General features: G+C 44.0%; 1 protein-coding gene across 2 annotated transcripts in view; it reads right to left on the bottom strand.

Annotated features, from left to right (window-relative positions):
* The window catches only part of LOC138697644 (spondin-1-like), a 741,699-nt gene that overhangs the window by 439,192 nt on the left and 275,088 nt on the right, over window positions 1-27,419 (bottom strand). For both annotated transcript variants that reach the window (XR_011331591.1, XR_011331590.1), the window contains one exon: window positions 25,369-25,614. The gene's annotated coding sequence lies outside the window, so the exon portion shown is untranslated. The remainder of the gene's footprint in view (window positions 1-25,368; window positions 25,615-27,419) is intronic.

Raw genomic sequence — 27,419 nt, 5'->3', positions numbered from 1 at the left:
TCAAAAAATGGTCATTTTGCCCTTCCAAAACAGACTTTTTTCTACACAAGGAGAACGAAGCGACTCAGAGGCCCGCCCTTTTAACTGTAGCATCCTCGCACCTTATCTAGTAATCACCGCTAATATCCGGCAAATCCGCCGCACTTTTTTCTAGCCTTAATTTTTGGGTACCTGAAATATTTGAGTCTCTAATTCCTGAAATAATGGCCATAACGAGGAACGGGATGCGGCCCTGTATTCCCCCTTGACTTGCTTCTTACACGATAGCATCAAAATGGCAATCGCGAACACTTTCTGATTTTCGAGAAAAAAAGGGGAAGGGTTTAGACCACACTTCCGCCGACCTTCTTGCCGCCATAACTCCGCACTACGTGTAGTGACAACAAAGCCGATGAGTGCGTTGGATACAGCTCGTCGAACTCTATCTCCAGTATAAAGGACAACTCTCTATCCTCCTGCGTTTGGACGGGAGAGGCCGGCAAAATTTCAAAAAATGGTCATTTTGCCCTTCCAAAACAGACTTTTTTCTACACAAGGAGAACGAAGCGACTCAGAGGCCCGCCCTTTTAACTGTAGCATCCTCGCACCTTATCTAGTAATCACCGCTAATATCCGGCAAATCCGCCGCACTTTTTTCTAGCCTTAATTTTTGGGTACCTGAAATATTTGAGTCTCTAATTCCTGAAATAATGGCCATACCGAGGAACGGGATGCGGCCCTGTATTCCCCCTTGACTTGCTTCTTACACGATAGCATCAAAATGGCAATCGCGAACACTTTCTGATTTTCGAGAAAAAAAGGGGAAGGGTTTAGACCACACTTCCGCCGACCTTCTTGCCGCCATAACTCCGCACTACATGTAGTGACAACAAAGCCGATGAGTGCGTTGAATACAGCTCGTCGACCTCTATCTCCAGTATTAAGGACAACTCTCTATCCTCCTGCGTTTGGACGGGAGAGGCCGGCAAAATTTCAAAAAATGGTCATTTTGCCCTTCCAAAACAGACTTTTTTCTACTCAAGGAGAACGAAGCGACTCAGAGGCCCGCCCTTTTAACTGTAGCATCCTCGCAACTTACTTACTAATCACCGCTAATATCCGGCAAATCCGCCGCACTTTTTTCTAGCCTTAATTTTTGGGTACCTGAAATATTTGAGTCTCTAATTCCTGAAATAATGGCCATACCGAGGAACGGGATGCGGCCCTGTATTCCCCCTTGACTTGCTTCTTACACGATAGCATCAAAATGGCAATCGCGAACACTTTCTGATTTTCGAGAAAAAAAGGGGAAGGGTTTAGACCACCCTTCCGCCGACCTTCTTGCCGCCATAACTCCGCACTACGTGTAGTGACAACAAAGCCGATGAGTGCGTTGAATACAGCTCGTCGAACTCTATCTCCAGTATAAAGGACAACTCTCTATCCTCCTGCGTTTGGACGGGAGAGGCCGGCAAAATTTCAAAAAATGGTCATTTTGCCCTTTGAAAACAGACTTTTTTCTACACAAGGAGAACGAAGCGACTCAGAGGCCCGCCCTTTTAACTGTAGCATCCTCGCAACTTACTTACTAATCACCGCTAATATCCGGCAAATCCGCCGCACTTTTTTCTAGCCTTAATTTTTGGGTACCTGAAATATTTGAGTCTCTAATTCCTGAAATAATGGCCATACCGAGGAACGGGATGCGGCCCTGTATTCCCCCTTGACTTGCTTCTTACACGATAGCATCAAAATGGCAATCGCGAACACTTTCTGATTTTCGAGAAAAAAAGGGGAAGGGTTTAGACCACACTTCCGCCGACCTTCTTGCCGCCATAACTCCGCACTACGTGTAGTGACAACAAAGCCGATGAGTGCGTTGAATACAGCTCGTCGACCTCTATCTCCAGTATAAAGGACAACTCTCTATCCTCCTGCGTTTGGACGGGAGAGGCCGGCAAAATTTCAAAAAATGGTCATTTTGCCCTTCCAAAACAGACTTTTTTCTACACAACGAGAACGAAGCGACTCAGTGGCCCGCCCTTTTAACTGTAGCATCCTCGCACCTTATCTAGTAATCACCGCTAATATCCGGCAAATCCGCCGCACTTTTTTCTAGCCTTAATTTTTGGGTACCTGAAATATTTGAGTCTCTAATTCCTGAAATAATGGCCATACCGAGGAACGGGATGCGGCCCTGTATTCCCCCTTGACTTGCTTCTTACACGATAGCATCAAAATGGCAATCGCGAACACTTTCTGATTTCTTGCCGCCATAACTCCGCACTACGTGTAGTGACAACAAAGCCGATGGGTGCGTTGAATACAGCTCGTCGAACTCTATCTCCAGTGTAAAGGACAACTCTCTATCCTCCTGCGTTTGGACGGGAGAGGCCGGCAAAATTTCAAAAAATGGTCATTTTGCCCTTCCAAAACAGACTTTTTTCTACACAAGGAGAACGAAGCGACTCAGAGGCCCGCCCTTTTAACTGTAGCATCCTCGCACCTTATCTAGTAATCACCGCTAATATCCGGCAAATCCGCCGCACTTTTTTCTAGCCTTAATTTTTGGGTACCTGAAATATTTGAGTCTCTAATTCCTGAAATAATGGCCATAACGAGGAACGGGATGCGGCCCTGTATTCCCCCTTGACTTGCTTCTTACACGATAGCATCAAAATGGCAATCGCGAACACTTTCTGATTTTCGAGAAAAAAAGGGGAAGGGTTTAGACCACACTTCCGCCGACCTTCTTGCCGCCATAACTCCGCACTACGTGTAGTGACAACAAAGCCGATGAGTGCGTTGGATACAGCTCGTCGAACTCTATCTCCAGTATAAAGGACAACTCTCTATCCTCCTGCGTTTGGACGGGAGAGGCCGGCAAAATTTCAAAAAATGGTCATTTTGCCCTTCCAAAACAGACTTTTTTCTACACAAGGAGAACGAAGCGACTCAGAGGCCCGCCCTTTTAACTGTAGCATCCTCGCACCTTATCTAGTAATCACCGCTAATATCCGGCAAATCCGCCGCACTTTTTTCTAGCCTTAATTTTTGGGTACCTGAAATATTTGAGTCTCTAATTCCTGAAATAATGGCCATACCGAGGAACGGGATGCGGCCCTGTATTCCCCCTTGACTTGCTTCTTACACGATAGCATCAAAATGGCAATCGCGAACACTTTCTGATTTTCGAGAAAAAAAGGGGAAGGGTTTAGATCACCCTTCCGCCGACCTTCTTGCCGCCATAACTCCGCACTACGTGTAGTGACAACAAAGCCGATGAGTGCGTTGAATACAGCTCGTCGAACTCTATCTCCAGTAAAAAGGGCAACTCTCTATCCTCCTGCGTTTGGACGGGAGAGGCCGGCAAAATTTCAAAAAATGGTCATTTTGCCCTTTCAAAACAGACTTTTTTCTACACAAGGAGAACGAAGCGAATCAGAGGCCCGCCCTTTTAACTGTAGCATCCTCGCAACTTACTTACTAATCACCGCTAATATCCGGCAAATCCGCCGCACTTTTTTCTAGCCTTAATTTTTGGGTACCTGAAATATTTGAGTCTCTAATTCCTGAAATAATGGCCATACCGAGGAACGGGATGCGGCCCTGTATTCCCCCTTGACTTGCTTCTTACACGATAGCATCAAAATGGCAATCGCGAACACTTTCTGATTTTCGAGAAAAAAAGGGGAAGGGTTTAGACCACACTTCCGCCGACCTTCTTGCCGCCATAACTCCGCACTACATGTAGTGACAACAAAGCCGATGAGTGCGTTGAATACAGCTCGTCGACCTCTATCTCCAGTATTAAGGACAACTCTCTATCCTCCTGCGTTTGGACGGGAGAGGCCGGCAAAATTTCAAAAAATGGTCATTTTGCCCTTCCAAAACAGACTTTTTTCTACTCAAGGAGAACGAAGCGACTCAGAGGCCCGCCCTTTTAACTGTAGCATCCTCGCAACTTACTTACTAATCACCGCTAATATCCGGCAAATCCGCCGCACTTTTTTCTAGCCTTAATTTTTGGGTACCTGAAATATTTGAGTCTCTAATTCCTGAAATAATGGCCATACCGAGGAACGGGATGCGGCCCTGTATTCCCCCTTGACTTGCTTCTTACACGATAGCATCAAAATGGCAATCGCGAACACTTTCTGATTTTCGAGAAAAAAAGGGGAAGGGTTTAGACCACCCTTCCGCCGACCTTCTTGCCGCCATAACTCCGCACTACGTGTAGTGACAACAAAAACGATGAGTGCGTTGAATACAGCTCGTCGAACTCTATCTCCAGTATAAAGGACAACTCTCTATCCTCCTGCGTTTGGACGGGAGAGGCCGGCAAAATTTCAAAAAATGGTCATTTTGCCCTTCCAAAACAGACTTTTTTCTACACAAGGAGAACGAAGCGACTCAGAGGCCCGCCCTTTTAACTGTAGCATCCTCGCACCTTATCTAGTAATCACCGCTAATATCCGGCAAATCCGCCGCACTTTTTTCTAGCCTTAATTTTTGGGTACCTGAAATTTTTGAGTCTCTAATTCCTGAAACAATGGCCATACCGAGGAACGGGATGCGGCCCTGTATTCCCCCTTGACTTGCTTCTTACACGATAGCATCAAAATGGCAATCGCGAACACTTTCTGATTTTCGAGACCTTCTTGCCGCCATAACTCCGCACTACGTGTAGTGACAACAAAGCCGATGAGTGCGTTGAATACAGCTCGTCGAACTCTATCTCCAGTATAAAGGACAACTCTCTATCCTTCTGCGTTTGGACGGGAGAGGCCGGCAAAATTTCAAAAAATGGTCATTTTGACCTTCCAAAACAGACTTTTTTCTACACAAGGAGAACGAAGCGACTCAGAGGCCCGCCCTTTTAACTGTAGCATCCTCGCACCTTATCTAGTAATCACCGCTAATATCCGGCAAATCCGCCGCACTTTTTTCTAGCCTTAATTTTTGGGTACCTGAAATATTTGAGTCTCTAATTCCTGAAATAATGGCCATACCGAGGAACGGGATGCGGCCCTGTATTCCCCCTTGACTTGCTTCTTACACGATAGCATCAAAATGGCAATCGCGAACACTTTCTGATTTTCGAGACCTTCTTGCCGCCATAACTCCGCACTACGTGTAGTGACAACAAAGCCGATGAGTGCGTTGAATACAGCTCGTCGAACTCTATCTCCAGTATAAAGGACAACTCTCTATCCTTCTGCGTTTGGACGGGAGAGGCCGGCAAAATTTCAAAAAATGGTCATTTTGACCTTCCAAAACAGACTTTTTTCTACACAAGGAGAACGAAGCGACTCAGAGGCCCGCCCTTTTAACTGTAGCATCCTCGCACCTTATCTAGTAATCACCGCTAATATCCGGCAAATCCGCCGTACTTTTTTCTAGCCTTAATTTTTGGGTACCTGAAATATTTGAGTCTCTAATTCCTGAAATAATGGCCATACCGAGGAACGGGATGCGGCCCTGTATTCCCCCTTGACTTGCTTCTTACACGATAGCATCAAAATGGCAATCGCGAACACTTTCTGATTTTCGAGAAAATCCGCCGACATTCTTGCCGCCATAACTCCGCACTACGTGTAGTGACAACAAAGCCGATGAGTGCGTTGAATACAGTTCGTGGAGCTCTATCTCCAGTATAAAGGACAACTCTCTATCCTCCTGCGTTTGGACGGGAGAGGCCGGCAAAATTTCAAAAAATGGTCATTTTGCCCTTCCAAAACAGACTTTTTTCTACACAAGGAGAACGAAGCGACTCATAGGGCTGCCCTTTTAACTGTAGCATCCACGCAACTTACATACTAATCACCGCCAATATCCGGCAAATCCGCCGCACTTTTTTCTAGCCTTAATTTTTGGGTACCTGAAATATTTGAGTCTCTAATTCCTGAAATAATGGCCATACCGAGGAACGGGATGCGGCCCTGTATTCCCCCTTGACTTGCTTCTTACACGATAGCATCAAAATGGCAATCGCGAACACTTTCTGATTTTCGAGAAAAAAAGGGGACCGCCGACCTTCTTGCCCCCATAACTCCGCACTACGTGTAGTGACAACAAAGCCGATGAGTGCGTTGAATACAGCTCGTCGAACTCTATCTCCAGTATAAAGGACAACTCTCTATCCTCCTGCGTTTGGACGGGAGTGGCCGGCAAAATTTAAAAAAATGGTCATTTTGCCCTTCCAAAACAGACTTTTTTCTACACAAGGAGAACAAAGCGACTCAGAGGCCCGCCCTTTTAACTGTAGCATCCTCGCACATTATCTAGTAATCACCGCTAATATCCGGCAAATCCGCCGCACTTTTTTCTAGCCTTAATTTTTGGGTACCTGAAATATTTGAGTCTCTAATTCCTGAAATAATGACCATACCGAGGAACGGGATGCTGCTCTGTATTCCCCCTTGACTTGCTTCTTACACGATAGCATCAAAATGTCAATCGCGAACACTTTCTGATTTTCGAGAAAATCCCTTCCGCCGACCTTCTTGCCGCCATAACTCCGCACTAAGTGTATTGACAACAAAGCCGATGAGTGCGTTGAATACAGCTTGTCGAACTCTACCTCCAGTATAAAGGACAACTCTCTATCCTCCTGCGTTTGGACGGGAGAGGCCGGCAAAATTTCAAAAAATGGTCATTTTGCCCTTCCAAAACAGACTTTTTTCTACACAAGGAGAACGAAGCGACTCATAGGGCTGCCCTTTTAACTGTAGCATCCACGCAACTTACATACTAATCACCGCTAATATCCGGCAAATCCGCCGCACTTTTTTCTAGCCTTAATTTTTGGGTACCTGAAATATTTGAGTCTCTAATTCCTGAAATAATGGCCATACCGAGGAACGGGATGCGGCCCTGTATTCCCCCTAGACTTGCTTCTTACACGATAGCATCAAAATGGCAATCGCGAACACTTTGTGATTTTCGAGACCACCCTTCCGCCGACCTTCTTGCCGCCATAACTCCGCACTACGTGTAGTGACAACAAAGCCGATGAGTGCGTTGAATACAGCTCGTCGAACTCTATCTCCAGTATAAAGGACAACTCTCTATCCTCCTGCGTTTGGACGGGAGAGGCCGGCAAAATTTCAAAAAATGGTCATTTTGCCCTTCCAAAACAGACTTTTTTCTACACAAGGAGAACGAAGCGACTCAGAGGCCCGCCCTTTTAACTGTAGCATCCTCGCACCTTATCTAGTAATCACCGTTAATATCCGGCAAATCCGCCGCACTTTTTTCTAGCCTTAATTTTTGGGTACCTGAAATTTTTGAGTCTCTAATTCCTGAAACAATGGCCATACCGAGGAACGGGATGCGGCCCTGTATTCCCCCTTGACTTGCTTCTTACACGATAGCATCAAAATGGCAATCGCGAACACTTTCTAATTTTCAAGAAAAAAAGGGAAAGGGCCCTTCCGCCGACATTCTTGCCGCCATAACTCCGCACTACGTGTAGTGACAACAAAGCCGATGAGTGCGTTGAATACAGCTCGTCGAACTCTATCTCCAGTATAAAGGACAACTCTCTATCCTCCTGCGTTTGGACGGGAGAGGCCAGCAAATTTTCAAAAAATGGTCATTTTGCCCTTCCAAAACAGACTTTTTTCTACACAAGGAGAACGAAGCGACTCAGAGGCCCGCCCTTTTAACTGTAGCATCCTCGCACCTTATCTAGTAATCACCGCTAATATCCGGCAAATCCGCCGCACTTTTTTCTAGCCTTAATTTTTGGGTACCTGAAATATTTGAGTCTCTAATTCCTGAAATAATGGCCATACCGAGGAACGGGATGCGGCCCTGTATTCCCCCTTGACTTGCTTCTTACACGATAGCATCAAAATGGCAATCGCGAACACTTTCTGATTTTCGAGAAAAAAAGGGGAAGGGTTTAGACCACCCTTCCGCCGACCTTCTTGCCGCCATAACTCCGCACTACGTGTACTGACAACAAAGCCGATGAGTGCGTTGAATACAGCTCGTCGAACTCTATCTCCAGTATAAAGGACAACTCTCTATCCTCCTGCGTTTGGACTGGAGAGGCCGGCAAATTTTCAAAAAATGGTCATTTTGCCCTTCCAAAACAGACTTTTTTCTACACATGGAGAACGAAGCGACTCAGAGGCCCGCCCTTTTAACTGTAGCATCCTCGCACCTTATCTAGTAATCACCGCTAATATCCGGCAAATCCGCCGCACTTTTTTCTAGCCTTAATTTTTGGGTACCTGAAATATTTGAGTCTCTAATTCCTGAAATAATGGCCATACCGAGGAACGGGATGCGGCCCTGTATTCCCCCTTGACTTGCTTCTTACACGATAGCATCAAAATGGCAATCGCGAACACTTTCTGATTTTCGAGACCTTCTTGCCGCCATAACTCCGCACTACGTGTAGTGACAACAAAGCCGATGAGTGCGTTGAATACAGCTCGTCGAACTCTATCTCCAGTATAAAGGACAACTCTCTATCCTTCTGCGTTTGGACGGGAGAGGCCGGCAAAATTTCAAAAAATGGTCATTTTGACCTTCCAAAACAGACTTTTTTCTACACAAGGAGAACGAAGCGACTCAGAGGCCCGCCCTTTTAACTGTAGCATCCTCGCACCTTATCTAGTAATCACCGCTAATATCCGGCAAATCCGCCGCACTTTTTTCTAGCCTTAATTTTTGGGTACCTGAAATATTTGAGTCTCTAATTCCTGAAATAATGGCCATACCGAGGAACGGGATGCGGCCCTGTATTCCCCCTTGACTTGCTTCTTACACGATAGCATCAAAATGGCAATCGCGAACACTTTCTGATTTTCGAGACCTTCTTGCCGCCATAACTCCGCACTACGTGTAGTGACAACAAAGCCGATGAGTGCGTTGAATACAGCTCGTCGAACTCTATCTCCAGTATAAAGGACAACTCTCTATCCTTCTGCGTTTGGACGGGAGAGGCCGGCAAAATTTCAAAAAATGGTCATTTTGACCTTCCAAAACAGACTTTTTTCTACACAAGGAGAACGAAGCGACTCAGAGGCCCGCCCTTTTAACTGTAGCATCCTCGCACCTTATCTAGTAATCACCGCTAATATCCGGCAAATCCGCCGCACTTTTTTCTAGCCTTAATTTTTGGGTACCTGAAATATTTGAGTCTCTAATTCCTGAAATAATGGCCATACCGAGGAACGGGATGCGGCCCTGTATTCCCCCTTGACTTGCTTCTTACACGATAGCATCAAAATGGCAATCGCGAACACTTTCTGATTTTCGAGAAAAAAAGGGGAAGGGTTTAGACCACCCTTCCGCCGACCTTCTTGAGGCCATAACTCCGCACTACGTGTAGTGACAACAAAGCCGATGAGTGCGTTGAATACAGCTCTTCGAACTCTATCTCCAGTATAAAGGACAACTCTCTATCCTCCTGCGTTTGGACGGGAGAGGCCGGCGAAATTTCAAAAAATGGTCATTTTGCCCTTCCAAAACAGACTTTTTTCTACACAAGGAGAACGAAGCGACTCAGAGGCCCGCCCTTTTAACTGTAGCATCCTCGCACCTTATCTAGTAATCACCGCTAATATCCGGCAAATCCGCAGCACTTTTCTCTACCCTTAATTTTTGGGTACCTGAAATATTTGAGTCTCTAATTCCTGAAATAATGGCCATACCGAGGAACGGGATGCGGCCCTGTATTCCCCCTTGACTTGCTTCTTACACGATAGCATCAAAATGGCAATCGCGAACACTTTCTGATTTTCGAGAAAATCCGCCGACATTCTTGCCGCCATAACTCCGCACTACGTGTAGTGACAACAAAGCCGATGAGTGCGTTGAATACAGTTCGTGGAGCTCTATCTCCAGTATAAAGGACAACTCTCTATCCTCCTGCGTTTGGACGGGAGAGGCCGGCAAAATTTCAAAAAATGGTCATTTTGCCCTTCCAAAACAGACTTTTTTCTACACAAGGAGAACGAAGCGACTCATAGGGCTGCCCTTTTAACTGTAGCATCCACGCAACTTACATACTAATCACCGCCAATATCCGGCAAATCCGCCGCACTTTTTTCTAGCCTTAATTTTTGGGTACCTGAAATATTTGAGTCTCTAATTCCTGAAATAATGGCCATACCGAGGAACGGGATGCGGCCCTGTATTCCCCCTTGACTTGCTTCTTACACGATAGCATCAAAATGGCAATCGCGAACACTTTCTGATTTTCGAGAAAAAAAGGGGACCGCCGACCTTCTTGCCCCCATAACTCCGCACTACGTGTAGTGACAACAAAGCCGATGAGTGCGTTGAATACAGCTCGTCGAACTCTATCTCCAGTATAAAGGACAACTCTCTATCCTCCTGCGTTTGGACGGGAGAGGCCGGCAAAATTTAAAAAAATGGTCATTTTGCCCTTCCAAAACAGACTTTTTTCTACACAAGGAGAACAAAGCGACTCAGAGGCCCGCCCTTTTAACTGTAGCATCCTCGCACATTATCTAGTAATCACCGCTAATATCCGGCAAATCCGCCGCACTTTTTTCTAGCCTTAATTTTTGGGTACCTGAAATATTTGAGTCTCTAATTCCTGAAATAATGACCATACCGAGGAACGGGATGCTGCTCTGTATTCCCCCTTGACTTGCTTCTTACACGATAGCATCAAAATGTCAATCGCGAACACTTTCTGATTTTCGAGAAAATCCCTTCCGCCGACCTTCTTGCCGCCATAACTCCGCACTAAGTGTATTGACAACAAAGCCGATGAGTGCGTTGAATACAGCTTGTCGAACTCTACCTCCAGTATAAAGGACAACTCTCTATCCTCCTGCGTTTGGACGGGAGAGGCCGGCAAAATTTCAAAAAATGGTCATTTTGCCCTTCCAAAACAGACTTTTTTCTACACAAGGAGAACGAAGCGACTCATAGGGCTGCCCTTTTAACTGTAGCATCCACGCAACTTACATACTAATCACCGCTAATATCCGGCAAATCCGCCGCACTTTTTTCTAGCCTTAATTTTTGGGTACCTGAAATATTTGAGTCTCTAATTCCTGAAATAATGGCCATACCGAGGAACGGGATGCGGCCCTGTATTCCCCCTAGACTTGCTTCTTACACGATAGCATCAAAATGGCAATCGCGAACACTTTGTGATTTTCGAGACCACCCTTCCGCCGACCTTCTTGCCGCCATAACTCCGCACTACGTGTAGTGACAACAAAGCCGATGAGTGCGTTGAATACAGCTCGTCGAACTCTATCTCCAGTATAAAGGACAACTCTCTATCCTCCTGCGTTTGGACGGGAGAGGCCGGCAAAATTTCAAAAAATGGTCATTTTGTCCTTCCAAAACAGACTTTTTTCTACACAAGGAGAACGAAGCGACTCATAGGGCTGCCCTTTTAACTGTAGCATCCACGCAACTTACATACTAATCACCGCTAATATCCGGCAAATCCGCCGCACTTTTTTCTAGCCTTAATTTTTGGGTACCTGAAATATTTGAGTCTCTAATTCCTGAAATAATGGCCATACCGAGGAACGGGATGCGGCCCTGTATTCCCCCTTGACTTGCTTCTTACACGATAGCATCAAAATGGCAATCGCGAACACTTTCTGATTTTCGAGAAAAAAAGGGGAAGGGTTTAGACCACCCTTCCGCCGACCTTCTTGCCGCCATAACTCCGCACTACGTGTAGTGACAACAAAGCCGATGAGTGCGTTGAATACAGCTCGTCGAACTCTATCTCCAGTATAAAGGACAACTCTCTATCCTCCTGCGTTTGGACGGGAGAGGCCGGCGAAATTTCAAAAAATGGTCATTTTGCCCTTCCAAAACAGACTTTTTTCTACACAAGGAGAACGAAGCGACTCAGAGGCCCGCCCTTTTAACTGTAGCATCCTCGCACCTTATCTAGTAATCACCGCTAATATCCGGCAAATCCGCCGCACTTTTCTCTACCCTTAATTTTTGGGTACCTGAAATATTTGAGTCTCTAATTCCTGAAATAATGGCCATACCGAGGAACGGGATGCGGCCCTGTATTCCCCCTTGACTTGCTTCTTACACGATAGCATCAAAATGGCAATCGCGAACACTTTCTGATTTTCGAGAAAATCCGCCGACATTCTTGCCGCCATAACTCCGCACTACGTGTAGTGACAACAAAGCCGATGAGTGCGTTGAATACAGTTCGTGGAGCTCTATCTCCAGTATAAAGGACAACTCTCTATCCTCCTGCGTTTGGACGGGAGAGGCCGGCAAAATTTCAAAAAATGGTCATTTTGCCCTTCCAAAACAGACTTTTTTCTACACAAGGAGAACGAAGCGACTCATAGGGCTGCCCTTTTAACTGTAGCATCCACGCAACTTACATACTAATCACCGCCAATATCCGGCAAATCCGCCGCACTTTTTTCTAGCCTTAATTTTTGGGTACCTGAAATATTTGAGTCTCTAATTCCTGAAATAATGGCCATACCGAGGAACGGGATGCGGCCCTGTATTCCCCCTTGACTTGCTTCTTACACGATAGCATCAAAATGGCAATCGCGAACACTTTCTGATTTTCGAGAAAAAAAGGGGACCGCCGACCTTCTTGCCCCCATAACTCCGCACTACGTGTAGTGACAACAAAGCCGATGAGTGCGTTGAATACAGCTCGTCGAACTCTATCTCCAGTATAAAGGACAACTCTCTATCCTCCTGCGTTTGGACGGGAGAGGCCGGCAAAATTTAAAAAAATGGTCATTTTGCCCTTCCAAAACAGACTTTTTTCTACACAAGGAGAACAAAGCGACTCAGAGGCCCGCCCTTTTAACTGTAGCATCCTCGCACATTATCTAGTAATCACCGCTAATATCCGGCAAATCCGCCGCACTTTTTTCTAGCCTTAATTTTTGGGTACCTGAAATATTTGAGTCTCTAATTCCTGAAATAATGACCATACCGAGGAACGGGATGCTGCTCTGTATTCCCCCTTGACTTGCTTCTTACACGATAGCATCAAAATGTCAATCGCGAACACTTTCTGATTTTCGAGAAAATCCCTTCCGCCGACCTTCTTGCCGCCATAACTCCGCACTAAGTGTATTGACAACAAAGCCGATGAGTGCGTTGAATACAGCTTGTCGAACTCTACCTCCAGTATAAAGGACAACTCTCTATCCTCCTGCGTTTGGACGGGAGAGGCCGGCAAAATTTCAAAAAATGGTCATTTTGCCCTTCCAAAACAGACTTTTTTCTACACAAGGAGAACGAAGCGACTCATAGGGCTGCCCTTTTAACTGTAGCATCCACGCAACTTACATACTAATCACCGCTAATATCCGGCAAATCCGCCGCACTTTTTTCTAGCCTTAATTTTTGGGTACCTGAAATATTTGAGTCTCTAATTCCTGAAATAATGGCCATACCGAGGAACGGGATGCGGCCCTGTATTCCCCCTAGACTTGCTTCTTACACGATAGCATCAAAATGGCAATCGCGAACACTTTGTGATTTTCGAGACCACCCTTCCGCCGACCTTCTTGCCGCCATAACTCCGCACTACGTGTAGTGACAACAAAGCCGATGAGTGCGTTGAATACAGCTCGTCGAACTCTATCTCCAGTATAAAGGACAACTCTCTATCCTCCTGCGTTTGGACGGGAGAGGCCGGCAAAATTTCAAAAAATGGTCATTTTGCCCTTCCAAAACAGACTTTTTTCTACACAAGGAGAACGAAGCGACTCAGAGGCCCGCCCTTTTAACTGTAGCATCCTCGCACCTTATCTAGTAATCACCGCTAATATCCGGCAAATCCGCCGCACTTTTTTCTAGCCTTAATTTTTGGGTACCTGAAATTTTTGAGTCTCTAATTCCTGAAACAATGGCCATACCGAGGAACGGGATGCGGCCCTGTATTCCCCCTTGACTTGCTTCTTACACGATAGCATCAAAATGGCAATCGCGAACACTTTCTAATTTTCAAGAAAAAAAGGGAAAGGGCCCTTCCGCCGACATTCTTGCCGCCATAACTCCGCACTACGTGTAGTGACAACAAAGCCGATGAGTGCGTTGAATACAGCTCGTCGAACTCTATCTCCAGTATAAAGGACAACTCTCTATCCTCCTGCGTTTGGACGGGAGAGGCCAGCAAATTTTCAAAAAATGGTCATTTTGCCCTTCCAAAACAGACTTTTTTCTACACAAGGAGAACGAAGCGACTCAGAGGCCCGCCCTTTTAACTGTAGCATCCTCGCACCTTATCTAGTAATCACCGCTAATATCCGGCAAATCCGCCGCACTTTTTTCTAGCCTTAATTTTTGGGTACCTGAAATATTTGAGTCTCTAATTCCTGAAATAATGGCCATACCGAGGAACGGGATGCGGCCCTGTATTCCCCCTTGACTTGCTTCTTACACGATAGCATCAAAATGGCAATCGCGAACACTTTCTGATTTTCGAGAAAAAAAGGGGAAGGGTTTAGACCACCCTTCCGCCGACCTTCTTGCCGCCATAACTCCGCACTACGTGTACTGACAACAAAGCCGATGAGTGCGTTGAATACAGCTCGTCGAACTCTATCTCCAGTATAAAGGACAACTCTCTATCCTCCTGCGTTTGGACTGGAGAGGCCGGCAAATTTTCAAAAAATGGTCATTTTGCCCTTCCAAAACAGACTTTTTTCTACACATGGAGAACGAAGCGACTCAGAGGCCCGCCCTTTTAACTGTAGCATCCTCGCACCTTATCTAGTAATCACCGCTAATATCCGGCAAATCCGCCGCACTTTTTTCTAGCCTTAATTTTTGGGTACCTGAAATATTTGAGTCTCTAATTCCTGAAATAATGGCCATACCGAGGAACGGGATGCGGCCCTGTATTCCCCCTTGACTTGCTTCTTACACGATAGCATCAAAATGGCAATCGCGAACACTTTCTGATTTTCGAGACCTTCTTGCCGCCATAACTCCGCACTACGTGTAGTGACAACAAAGCCGATGAGTGCGTTGAATACAGCTCGTCGAACTCTATCTCCAGTATAAAGGACAACTCTCTACCCTCCTGCGTTTGGACGGGAGAGGCCGGCAAAATTTCAAAAAATGGTCATTTTGACCTTCCAAAACAGACTTTTTTCTACACAAGGAGAACGAAGCGACTCAGAGGCCCGCCCTTTTAACTGTAGCATCCTCGCACCTTATCTAGTAATCACCGCTAATATCCGGCAAATCCGCCGCACTTTTTTCTAGCCTTAATTTTTGGGTACCTGAAATATTTGAGTCTCTAATTCCTGAAATAATGGCCATACCGAGGAACGGGATGCGGCCCTGTATTCCCCCTTGACTTGCTTCTTACACGATAGCATCAAAATGGCAATCGCGAACACTTTCTGATTTTCGAGAAAATCCGCCGACATTCTTGCCGCCATAACTCCGCACTACGTGTAGTGACAACAAAGCCGATGAGTGCGTTGAATACAGTTCGTGGAGCTCTATCTCCAGTATAAAGGACAACTCTCTATCCTCCTGCGTTTGGACGGGAGAGGCCGGCAAAATTTCAAAAAATGGTCATTTTGCCCTTCCAAAACAGACTTTTTTCTACACAAGGAGAACGAAGCGACTCATAGGGCTGCCCTTTTAACTGTAGCATCCACGCAACTTACATACTAATCACCGCTAATATCCGGCAAATCCGCCGCACTTTTTTCTAGCCTTAATTTTTGGGTACCTGAAATATTTGAGTCTCTAATTCCTGAAATAATGGCCATACCGAGGAACGGGATGCGGCCCTGTATTCCCCCTAGACTTGCTTCTTACACGATAGCATCAAAATGGCAATCGCGAACACTTTGTGATTTTCGAGACCACCCTTCCGCCGACCTTCTTGCCGCCATAACTCCGCACTACGTGTAGTGACAACAAAGCCGATGAGTGCGTTGAATACAGCTCGTCGAACTCTATCTCCAGTATAAAGGACAACTCTCTATCCTCCTGCGTTTGGACGGGAGAGGCCGGCAAAATTTCAAAAAATGGTCATTTTGTCCTTCCAAAACAGACTTTTTTCTACACAAGGAGAACGAAGCGACTCATAGGGCTGCCCTTTTAACTGTAGCATCCACGCAACTTACATACTAATCACCGCTAATATCCGGCAAATCCGCCGCACTTTTTTCTAGCCTTAATTTTTGGGTACCTGAAATATTTGAGTCTCTAATTCCTGAAATAATGGCCATACCGAGGAACGGGATGCGGCCCTGTATTCCCCCTTGACTTGCTTCTTACACGATAGCATCAAAATGGCAATCGCGAACACTTTCTGATTTTCGAGAAAAAAAGGGGAAGGGTTTAGACCACACTTCCGCCGACATTCTTGCCGCCATAACTCCGCACTACGTGTAGTGACAACAAAGCCGATGAGTGCGTTGAATACAGCTCGTCGACCTCTATCTCCAGTATAAAGGACAACTCTCTATCCTCCTGCGTTTGGACTGGAGAGGCCGGCAAATTTTCAAAAAATGGTCATTTTGCCCTTCCAAAACAGACTTTTTTCTACACATGGAGAACGAAGCGACTCAGAGGCCCGCCCTTTTAACTGTAGCATCCTCGCACCTTATCTAGTAATCACCGCTAATATCCGGCAAATCCGCCGCACTTTTTTCTAGCCTTAATTTTTGGGTACCTGAAATTTTTGAGTCTCTAATTCCTGAAACAATGGCCATACCGGGGAACGGGATGCGGCCCTGTATTCCCCCTTGACTTGCTTCTTACACGATAGCATCAAAATGGCAATCGCGAACACTTTCTAATTTTCAAGATAAAAAGGGAAAGGGTTTAGACCACCCTTCCGCCGACATTCTTGCCGCCATAACTCCGCACTACGTGTAGTGACAACAAAGCCGATGAGTGCGTTGAATACAGCTCGTCGAACTCTATCTCCAGTATAAAGGACAACTCTCTATCCTCCTGCGTTTGGACGGGAGAGGCCGGCGAAATTTCAAAAAATGGTCATTTTGCCCTTCCAAAACAGACTTTTTTCTACACAAGGAGAACGAAGCGACTCAGAGGCCCGCCCTTTTAACTGTAGCATCCTCGCACCTTATCTAGTAATCACCTTTAATATCCGGCAAATCCGCCGCACTTTTCTCTACCCTTAATTTTTGGGTACCTGAAATATTTGAGTCTCTAATTCCTGAAATAATGGCCATACCGAGGAACGGGATGCGGCCCTGTATTCCCCCTTGACTTGCTTCTTACACGATAGCATCAAAATGGCAATCGCGAACACTTTCTGATTTTCGAGAAAATCCGCCGACATTCTTGCCGCCATAACTCCGCACTACGTGTAGTGACAACAAAGCCGATGAGTGCGTTGAATACAGTTCGTGGAGCTCTATCTCCAGTATAAAGGACAACTCTCTATCCTCCTGCGTTTGGACGGGAGAGGCCGGCAAAATTTCAAAAAATGGTCATTTTGCCCTTCCAAAGCAGACTTTTTTCTACACAAGGAGAACGAAGCGACTCATAGGGCTGCCCTTTTAACTGTAGCATCCACGCAACTTACATACTAATCACCGCCAATATCCGGCAAATCCGCCGCAATTTTTTCTAGCCTTAATTTTTGGGTACCTGAAATATTTGAGTCTCTAATTCCTGAAATAATGGCCATACCGAGGAACGGGATGCGGCCCTGTATTCCCCCTTGACTTGCTTCTTACACGATAGCATCAAAATGGCAATCGCGAACACTTTCTGATTTTCGAGAAAAAAAGGGGACCGCCGACCTTCTTGCCCCCATAACTCCGCACTACGTGTAGTGACATCAAAGCCGATGAGTGCGTTGAATACAGCTCGTCGAACTCTATCTCCAGTATAAAGGACAACTCTCTATCCTCCTGCGTTTGGACGGGAGAGGCCGGCAAAATTTCAAAAAATGGTCATTTTGCCCTTCCAAAACAGACTTTTTTCTACACAAGGAGAACAAAGCGACTCAGAGGCCCGCCCTTTTAACTGTAGCATCCTCGCACATTATCTAGTAATCACCGCTAATATCCGGCAAATCCGCCGCACTTTTTTCTAGCCTTAATTTTTGGGTACCTGAAATATTTGAGTCTCTAATTCCTGAAATAATGACCATACCGAGGAACGGGATGCTGCTCTGTATTCCCCCTTGACTTGCTTCTTACACGATAGCATCAAAATGTCAATCGCGAACACTTTCTGATTTTCGAGAAAATCCCTTCCGCCGATCTTCTTGCCGCCATAACTCCGCACTAAGTGTATTGACAACAAAGCCGATGAGTGCGTTGAATACAGCTTGTCGAACTCTACCTCCAGTATAAAGGACAACTCTCTATCCTCCTGCGTTTGGACGGGAGAGGCCGGCAAAATTTCAAAAAATGGTCATTTTGCCCTTCCAAAACAGACTTTTTTCTACACAAGGAGAACGAAGCGACTCATAGGGCTGCCCTTTTAACTGTAGCATCCACGCAACTTACATACTAATCACCGCTAATATCCGGCAAATCCGCCGCACTTTTTTCTAGCCTTAATTTTTGGGTACCTGAAATATTTGAGTCTCTAATTCCTGAAATAATGGCCATACCGAGGAACGGGATGCGGCCCTGTATTCCCCCTAGACTTGCTTCTTACACGATAGCATCAAAATGGCAATCGCGAACACTTTGTGATTTTCGAGACCACCCTTCCGCCGACCTTCTTGCCGCCATAACTCCGCACTACGTGTAGTGACAACAAAGCCGATGAGTGCGTTGAATACAGCTCGTCGAACTCTATCTCCAGTATAAAGGACAACTCTCTATCCTCCTGCGTTTGGACGGGAGAGGCCGGCAAAATTTCAAAAAATGGTCATTTTGTCCTTCCAAAACAGACTTTTTTCTACACAAGGAGAACGAAGCGACTCATAGGGCTGCCCTTTTAACTGTAGCATCCACGCAACTTACATACTAATCACCGCTAATATCCGGCAAATCCGCCGCACTTTTTTCTAGCCTTAATTTTTGGGTACCTGAAATATTTGAGTCTCTAATTCCTGAAATAATGGCCATACCGAGGAACGGGATGCGGCCCTGTATTCCCCCTTGACTTGCTTCTTACACGATAGCATCAAAATGGCAATCGCGAACACTTTCTGATTTTCGAGAAAAAAAGGGGAAGGGTTTAGACCACCCTTCCGCCGACCTTCTTGCCGCCATAACTCCGCACTACGTGTACTGACAACAAAGCCGATGAGTGCGTTGAATACAGCTCGTCGAACTCTATCTCCAGTATAAAGGACAACTCTCTATCCTCCTGCGTTTGGACTGGAGAGGCCGGCAAATTTTCAAAAAATGGTCATTTTGCCCTTCCAAAACAGACTTTTTTCTACACATGGAGAACGAAGCGACTCAGAGGCCCGCCCTTTTAACTGTAGCATCCTCGCACCTTATCTAGTAATCACCGCTAATATCCGGCAAATCCGCCGCACTTTTTTCTAGCCTTAATTTTTGGGTACCTGAAATATTTGAGTCTCTAATTCCTGAAATAATGGCCATACCGAGGAACGGGATGCGGCCCTGTATTCCCCCTTGACTTGCTTCTTACACGATAGCATCAAAATGGCAATCGCGAACACTTTCTGATTTTCGAGACCTTCTTGCCGCCATAACTCCGCACTACGTGTAGTGACAACAAAGCCGATGAGTGCGTTGAATACAGCTCGTCGAACTCTATCTCCAGTATAAAGGACAACTCTCTATCCTTCTGCGTTTGGACGGGAGAGGCCGGCAAAATTTCAAAAAATGGTCATTTTGACCTTCCAAAACAGACTTTTTTCTACACAAGGAGAACGAAGCGACTCAGAGGCCCGCCCTTTTAACTGTAGCATCCTCGCACCTTATCTAGTAATCACCGCTAATATCCGGCAAATCCGCCGCACTTTTTTCTAGCCTTAATTTTTGGGTACCTGAAATATTTGAGTCTCTAATTCCTGAAATAATGGCCATACCGAGGAACGGGATGCGGCCCTGTATTCCCCCTTGACTTGCTTCTTACACGATAGCATCAAAATGGCAATCGCGAACACTTTCTGATTTTCGAGAAAATCCGCCGACATTCTTGCCGCCATAACTCCGCACTACGTGTAGTGACAACAAAGCCGATGAGTGCGTTGAATACAGTTCGTGGAGCTCTATCTCCAGTATAAAGGACAACTCTCTATCCTCCTGCGTTTGGACGGGAGAGGCCGGCAAAATTTAAAAAAATGGTCATTTTGCCCTTCCAAAACAGACTTTTTTATACACAAGGAGAACGAAGAGACTCATAGGGCTGCCCTTTTAACTGTAGCATCCACGCAACTTACATACTAATCACCGCCAATATCCGGCAAATCCGCCGCACTTTTTTCTAGCCTTAATTTTTGGGTACCTGAAATATTTGAGTCTCTAATTCCTGAAATAATGGCCATACCGAGGAACGGGATGCGGCCCTGTATTCCCCCTTGACTTGCTTCTTACACGATAGCATCAAAATGGCAATCGCGAACACTTTCTGATTTTCGAGAAAAAAAGGGGACCGCCGACCTTCTTGCCCCCATAACTCCGCACTACGTGTAGTGACAACAAAGCCGATGAGTGCGTTGAATACAGCTCGTCGAACTCTATCTCCAGTATAAAGGACAACTCTCTATCCTCCTGCGTTTGGACGGGAGAGGCCGGCAAAATTTCAAAAAATGGTCATTTTGCCCTTCCAAAACAGACTTTTTTCTACACAAGGAGAACGAAGCGACTCAGAGGCCCGCCCTTTTAACTGTAGCATCCTCGCACCTTATCTAGTAATCACCGCTAATATCCGGCAAATCCGCCGCACTTTTTTCTAGCCTTAATTTTTGGGTACCTGAAATTTTTGAGTCTCTAATTCCTGAAACAATGGCCATACCGAGGAACGGGATGCGGCCCTGTATTCCCCCTTGACTTGCTTCTTACACGATAGCATCAAAATGGCAATCGCGAACACTTTCTAATTTTCATTCGACATTCTTGCCGCCATAACTCCGCACTACGTGTAGTGACAACAAAGCCGATGAGTGCGTTGAATACAGCTCGTCGAACTCTATCTCCAGTATAATGGACAACTCTCTATCCTCCTGCGTTTGGACGGGAGAGGCCGGCAAAATTTCAAAAAGTGGTCATTTTGACATTCCAAAACAGACTTTTTTCTACACAAGGAGAACGAAGCGACTCAGGCCTGCCCTTTTAACTGTAGCATCCCCGCTCCTTACCTAGTAATCATCGCTAAAATCCGGCAAATCCGCCGCACTTTTTTCTAGGCTTAAATTTTGGGTACCTGAAATATTTGAGTCTCTAATTCCGGAAATAATGGCCATAGCGAGGAACGGGATGCGGCCCTGTATTCCCCTTGACTTGCTTCTCACTCGATAGCATCAAACTGGCAATCGCGAACAGTTTGTGATTTCCGATTTTCTTGCCGCTATAATTCCGCACTACGTGTAGTGACAACAAAGCCAAAGAGTGCGTTGAATACAGCTCGTCGATCTCTATCTCCAGTATAAAGGAGAACTCACTATCCTCCTTCATTTGGACGGGAGAGGCCTGGAAAATTTCAAAATATGGTCATTTTGACCTTTGAAAACAGACTTTTTTCTACACAAGGAGAACGAAGCGGCTCAGAGGCCCGCCCTTTTAACTGTAGCGTCCCCGCATCTTCCCTAGTAATCGCGGTTAAAATCTGGCAAATCCGCCGCACTTTTTTCTAGCCTTAATTTTTGGGTACCTGAAATATTTGAGTCTCTAATTCCGGAAATAATGGCCATACTGAGGAACGGGATGCGGCCCTGCATTCCCCCTTGTCTTGCTTCTTACACGATAGCATCAAAATGGGAATCGCGAACTACAGCTGATTTTGGAGAAAAAAATACCAACCTCTATTCCACCAACATTCTCGCCGTCATAACCCCACTGTATGTGCAATGAGAACAAATCTGATAAGCGCGTCGAATAGCCTCGAACACTATCGTCAGTGTAAAGGACAACTCTTTGTTCCCGTGTGTTTTGACAGTAGAGGGCAGGAAAATGGCAAAAAACCGGTGATTTTGACCTTCCAAAACAGAATTTTCTCTACACAAGGAGAACGAAGCGGCTCAGAGACCCGCTCTTTTAACTGTAGCATCCCTGCATGTTTACTAGTAATCACCACTAAAATCGAGCAAATCCACACTTTTTTTCTACACTTTTTTCTGAGTATCTAAAATGTTTCAGTCCCTATTCTCAAGAAATAATAGCGATATTGAGGAACGGGATGCAGTGTTTTATCCCGACTTGAATTACTTTGGTCACGATAGCATCAAATTGGGAATCCCGAACACAAGCTGATTTTCGAGAAAAAAATACCCAAACTTTAAAGCCACATTCTCGCCACCATGACTCTGCCGAATAATTGCAGTGAGAACAAAGCTGATAAGTGGGGCGAATAGAGTTCGTCAAAAACTATCTCTAGTGCAAAAGACAACCCTCTGCCCCTAGGCATATGGACGGTAGAGGCCGGCAAATTAAAAAAAAAAAAAAACGGTCAAGTTTTTTCTACACAAGGAGAATGAAGGGGCACAGAGACCCGCCCTTTGAACTTTTGCATACCCGCATGTTTATTAATAATCATCACTAAAATCAAGCAAATCCGTTGCACTTTTTTTCTAGACTTTTTGTGACTCCTATAATGTTTCAGTGCCTAATCTCCGGAAATAATGGCGATATCTAGGAACAGGATGCGGTGTTGTATCCCTGCTTGACATACTTTGGTCACAATAGCATCAAATTGGAAATCCCGAACACAAGCTGATTTCCGAGAAAAAAATACCCAAACTTTAAAGCCAACATTCTCGCCACCATGACTCTGCCGAATAATTGCAGTGAGAACAAAGCTGATAAGTGGGGCGAATAGAGTTCGTCAAAAACTATCTCTAGTGCAAAAGACAACCCTCTGCCCCTAGGCATATGGACGGTAGAGGCCGGCAAATTAAAAAAAAAAATGGTCAATTTAACTTCCCAAAACAGACTTTTTTCTACACATGGAGAACGAAGGGGCTCAGAGACCCGCCCTTTGAACTTTTGCATCCCCGCATGTTTACTAGTAATCATCACTAAAATCAAGCAAATCCGTTGCACTTTTTTTCCAGACTTTTTGTGACTCCTATAATGTTTCAGTGCCTAATCTCCGGAAATAATGGCGATATATAGGAACGGGATGTGGTGTTGTATCCCTGCTTGACATACTTTGGTCACAATAGCATCAAATTGGAAATTCCGAACACAAGCTGATTTTCGAGAAAAATATACCAATAAACCCATAGTCTGCCAACATTCTCGCCGTCATAACTCCACCATATGTGCAGTGAGAACAAAGCTGATAAGTGGGACGAATAGAGCTCTGCAAACTCTATCTGTAGTGCAAAGGACAACCCTCTGCCTCAAGGCTTATGGATGGTAGAGGCCGGCAAATTTAAAAAAAAATGATCATTTTGGCTTTCCAAAACAGACTTTTGTCTACACAAGGAGAACAAAGGGGATCAGTGACCCGCCCTTCGAACTGTAGCATCCCCACATGTTTACTAGTAATCATCAACAAAATCGAGCAAGTCCGTTGCACTTTCTTCTTGACTTTTCTCTGACTACTTAAAATGTTTCACTCCCTGATCTCCGGAAATAATGGTGATATGGAGGTACGGATGCAGTGTTGTATCCCCTCTTTACTTACTTCAGTCACGATAGCATCAAATTGGGAATCCCGAACACAAACTGATTTTCGAGAAAAGAATACCAAGGCCTCTATTCTGCCATAACTCCACCGTATGTGCAGTGAAAACAAATCTGATAAATGGGGCGAATAGAGCTCCTCGAACTCTATCTGTTGTGCAAAGTATAACCCCAAAGCATGTGGACGGAATTGGCCGGCAAATTTTCAAAAAATGGTCATTTTGACTTTCCACAACACACTTTTCTCTACAAAAGGAGAACGAAGATGTTCAAAGGCCCTGCCTTTTCACTGTAGCATCCCCGCATGTTTACTAGTAATCACCAATAAAATCGAGCAAATCCATTGCACTTTTTTCTAGAATTTTTTTGTGACAGCATAAAATGTTTCAGTCCCTAATCTCCGGAAATAATGGCGATAACGAGGAATGGGCTGCGGTGTTATATTCCCTCTTAACTTACTTTGGTCACAATAGCATCAAATTGAGAATCTCGAACACAAGCTGATTTTCGAGAAAAAAATACCAAGTCTTTAAACTCTATTCCGCCAACATTCTCGCCGCCATAACTCCACCCTATGTGTAGTGAGAACAAAGCTGATAAGTGGGGTGAACAGAGCTTCTCAAACTCTATCTGTAGTGCAAAGGTCTGCCCTCTGCCTACTGGCATATGGATGATAGAAGCCGGCAAATTTTCAAAAAATGGTCATTTTGACTTTCCAAAACAGGCTTTTCTCTACACAAGGTTCTGGATTCGCCCATACGTACTACATGCCCTGTCCATCTCAAACGTCTGGATTTAATGTTCCTAATTATGTGAGGTGAAGAATACAATGCATGCAGTTCTGTGTTGTGTAACTTTCTCCATTCTCCAATAACTTCATCCCTCTTAACCCCTAATATTTTCCTAAAAACCTTATTCTCAAACACCCTTAATCTCTCTTCCCCTCTGAAAGTGGAAGTCGAAGTTTTACAACCATACAGAACAACCGATAATATAACTGTTTTATAAATTCTAATTTTCAGATTTTTTGACAGCAGACTAGATGACATAAGCTTCTCAACCGAATAATAACACGCATTTCCCATATTTATTCTGCGTTTAACTTCCTCCCGAATGTCATTTATATTTGTTACTGTTGCTCCAAGATATTTGAATTTTTCCAAATAGAACAGATGACAAAAACTTCTCAACCGAATAATAATACGCATTTGTAATATTTATTCTGCGTTTAACTTCCTCTCGAGTTTCATTTATATTTGTTACTATTGCTCCAAGATATTTGAATTTTTCCACATATTTGAAAGATATATCTCCAATTTTTATACTTCCATTTCGTAGAATATTCTGGTCACGAGACATAATCATATACTTCGTGTTTTCGGGGTTTACTTCCAAACATACCTCTTTACTTGCTTCAAGTAAAATTTCCGTTTTTTCCCTAATCATTTCTGGATTCTCTCCCAACATATTCCCGTCATCCGCATAGATAAGAAACTGATGTAACCTGTTCAATTCCAAGCCCTTTCTGTTATTCTGAACTTTCCTAATGGCATATTCTAAGATGCAAATAATAATAATAATAATAATAATAATAATAATAATAATAATAATAATAATAATAATAAATTTGAAACTTGTACATTACCTTTACAATATTCTTATTCGTCAATATTTTTGTCTGGCATACAAGTCCATCAATTCCTCAATGAGATTGGTGGGTAAATCCTCTGGTCTTTCAACACAAATTTTCATGCATGCATTAAGTGTCTCTTGTCCTGTTCGACTGTGGAGTCTTGTGCAAATGCGATTCATTGTGCTGAAAGATGTTCTGCTGCGACTGTTGAAACTGGCGAGCACCACAAACGGATAGATGTCCATACCCAGCACTAGACTGAAGAATGTGAGATATATATTAGGGTTATCAGGTTTTCCTATATCCAATACGTATTTAAGGGAACAAATATGAGCCTACACTTCATCTTTATTTCTGATATTTAGATAAGTACCGTAATTTCCCATAACTATGGTCCAGGCACCCAACTATGGTCCAAAACGCATTATGTACTACTTAGTCCCCCAAGAGTTCGGTGTTTGCCATTTAAGGCGCCACTGTGATGGAATTATGTTCCCCATAGATGCTTCTATCTACCATTACACGTGGCAATGATATGGATGCTTAACAAGGTCAGTGTGCATTGCTGGCTATATAGTGTTTACTTTCACGTAATAATTACACTGGCAGAGGTTAAGGACTCTGCGTGAAAAATGTTTAACCTCAAGGCTAGAAGTCAATCCTCAACTATGTACCACAATTTTTCGTGGACCATAGTTGTATTTCATTTTGAAATATTTGTTTCAATAAAATGTGATCAATGTGATTATTTACTTCTGCAAATACGGTATCTCAGTATATTCTAAAACATCATTTAACATTATAGTCAAGTAAACAAAGAAACAGGCTGTTCCAGCATCAATGGTACTAGCACGAATGATGGTCCAGTAAAACGAAAACTTCAGGGTAGAAGGAAAACAACCGTCCCTGTAAGTGACTATGAGAGCGATGAAATTGAATTGGATACAGATTATGATTCAATTTCAGAATTACAAGAGAAGTGGAGATTCAAAGGATCGAAATAAGCCTAATGAATGTAGTTCTCAGTACGATAAATAAACATTATCAGTGAATTTATTTGCATAATATTTTGCTAAGAATATGTTAGTTTATTTTGATACCGTACTTTTGTTCTTTAATATACAGTAGTTGTTCATTATTGCAGAAAAATGACTTTCAGATTTCACTTGTTTATTGAGTGTTTATGTAATGTGTACTAATAAAGAGAATCCATGTACTTTTCATTTATTTTTAATATTTCTTGCTAGATTATGTTTCTACTCTTAAATTAGAAACTCAATGTATTGATTTACGAATAATTACAGCTCCAGCTACAGTCCATTCATGCTTTTAAGCATGAATATCTGAGTGGATCATAGTTGGGCAACTCAGAATACAACTATGTACCAATGCTTATTATTTTTTTTAACACTTGTAATTAAATAATTTGAAACACATATGTCAATATTAATTTAATATAAACTTACAACAGTCCGAAGCCAAAATTTCATTTAATCTGGATGAACAGTACTAAATATACAAAGAAAAATGTGACAAATGTGGACCATAGTTAGGGGAAACTACAGTAGTCAAGTGATGACATCATCATGAGTTGACGTGTTAAATGCTTCTATTGAATGAAATTTGGCACTTAGACTTAGTAGCGAAACAACTTTATCATTAAACCTAGCTTTCATTTGGTCTATCATTGCATCTACAAGTTTCTTGGCAGATTTTAAAGTGTTGCCAATTGATTGATTAGGAACAATACCTCGGGATATGGATGCCTTTTTCATAATATAAAAATAAATAATTTCCCTAACTAATGTTTACTTGGTTAAGTAGTGTTGAAATTTTTGTTTTGATTTAAATGTCTGCAAATGTTTGACTTTGAAATCAGCAAACATGAAAGAACTACCTATGCATGAATGGTACAGTTAGACAAAAAAACCTAAGTGCAAAGTACTATCAAATGACAACTAAATTGACATTAATAAACACTGTTTAAAGGCAATAATGTTCTATCATCATGTTGTTATACGAAATACGAACACAAACAAGAAAACGCCACACAAACACAGGAA

The sequence above is a fragment of the Periplaneta americana genome, chromosome 4 (genome assembly GCF_040183065.1).
Source record: "Periplaneta americana isolate PAMFEO1 chromosome 4, P.americana_PAMFEO1_priV1, whole genome shotgun sequence".
Classification (NCBI taxonomy): domain Eukaryota; kingdom Metazoa; phylum Arthropoda; class Insecta; order Blattodea; family Blattidae; genus Periplaneta; species Periplaneta americana.
Note: the sequence above shows the minus strand (reverse complement) of the source record. Positions and strands in the feature narration are given on the sequence as shown.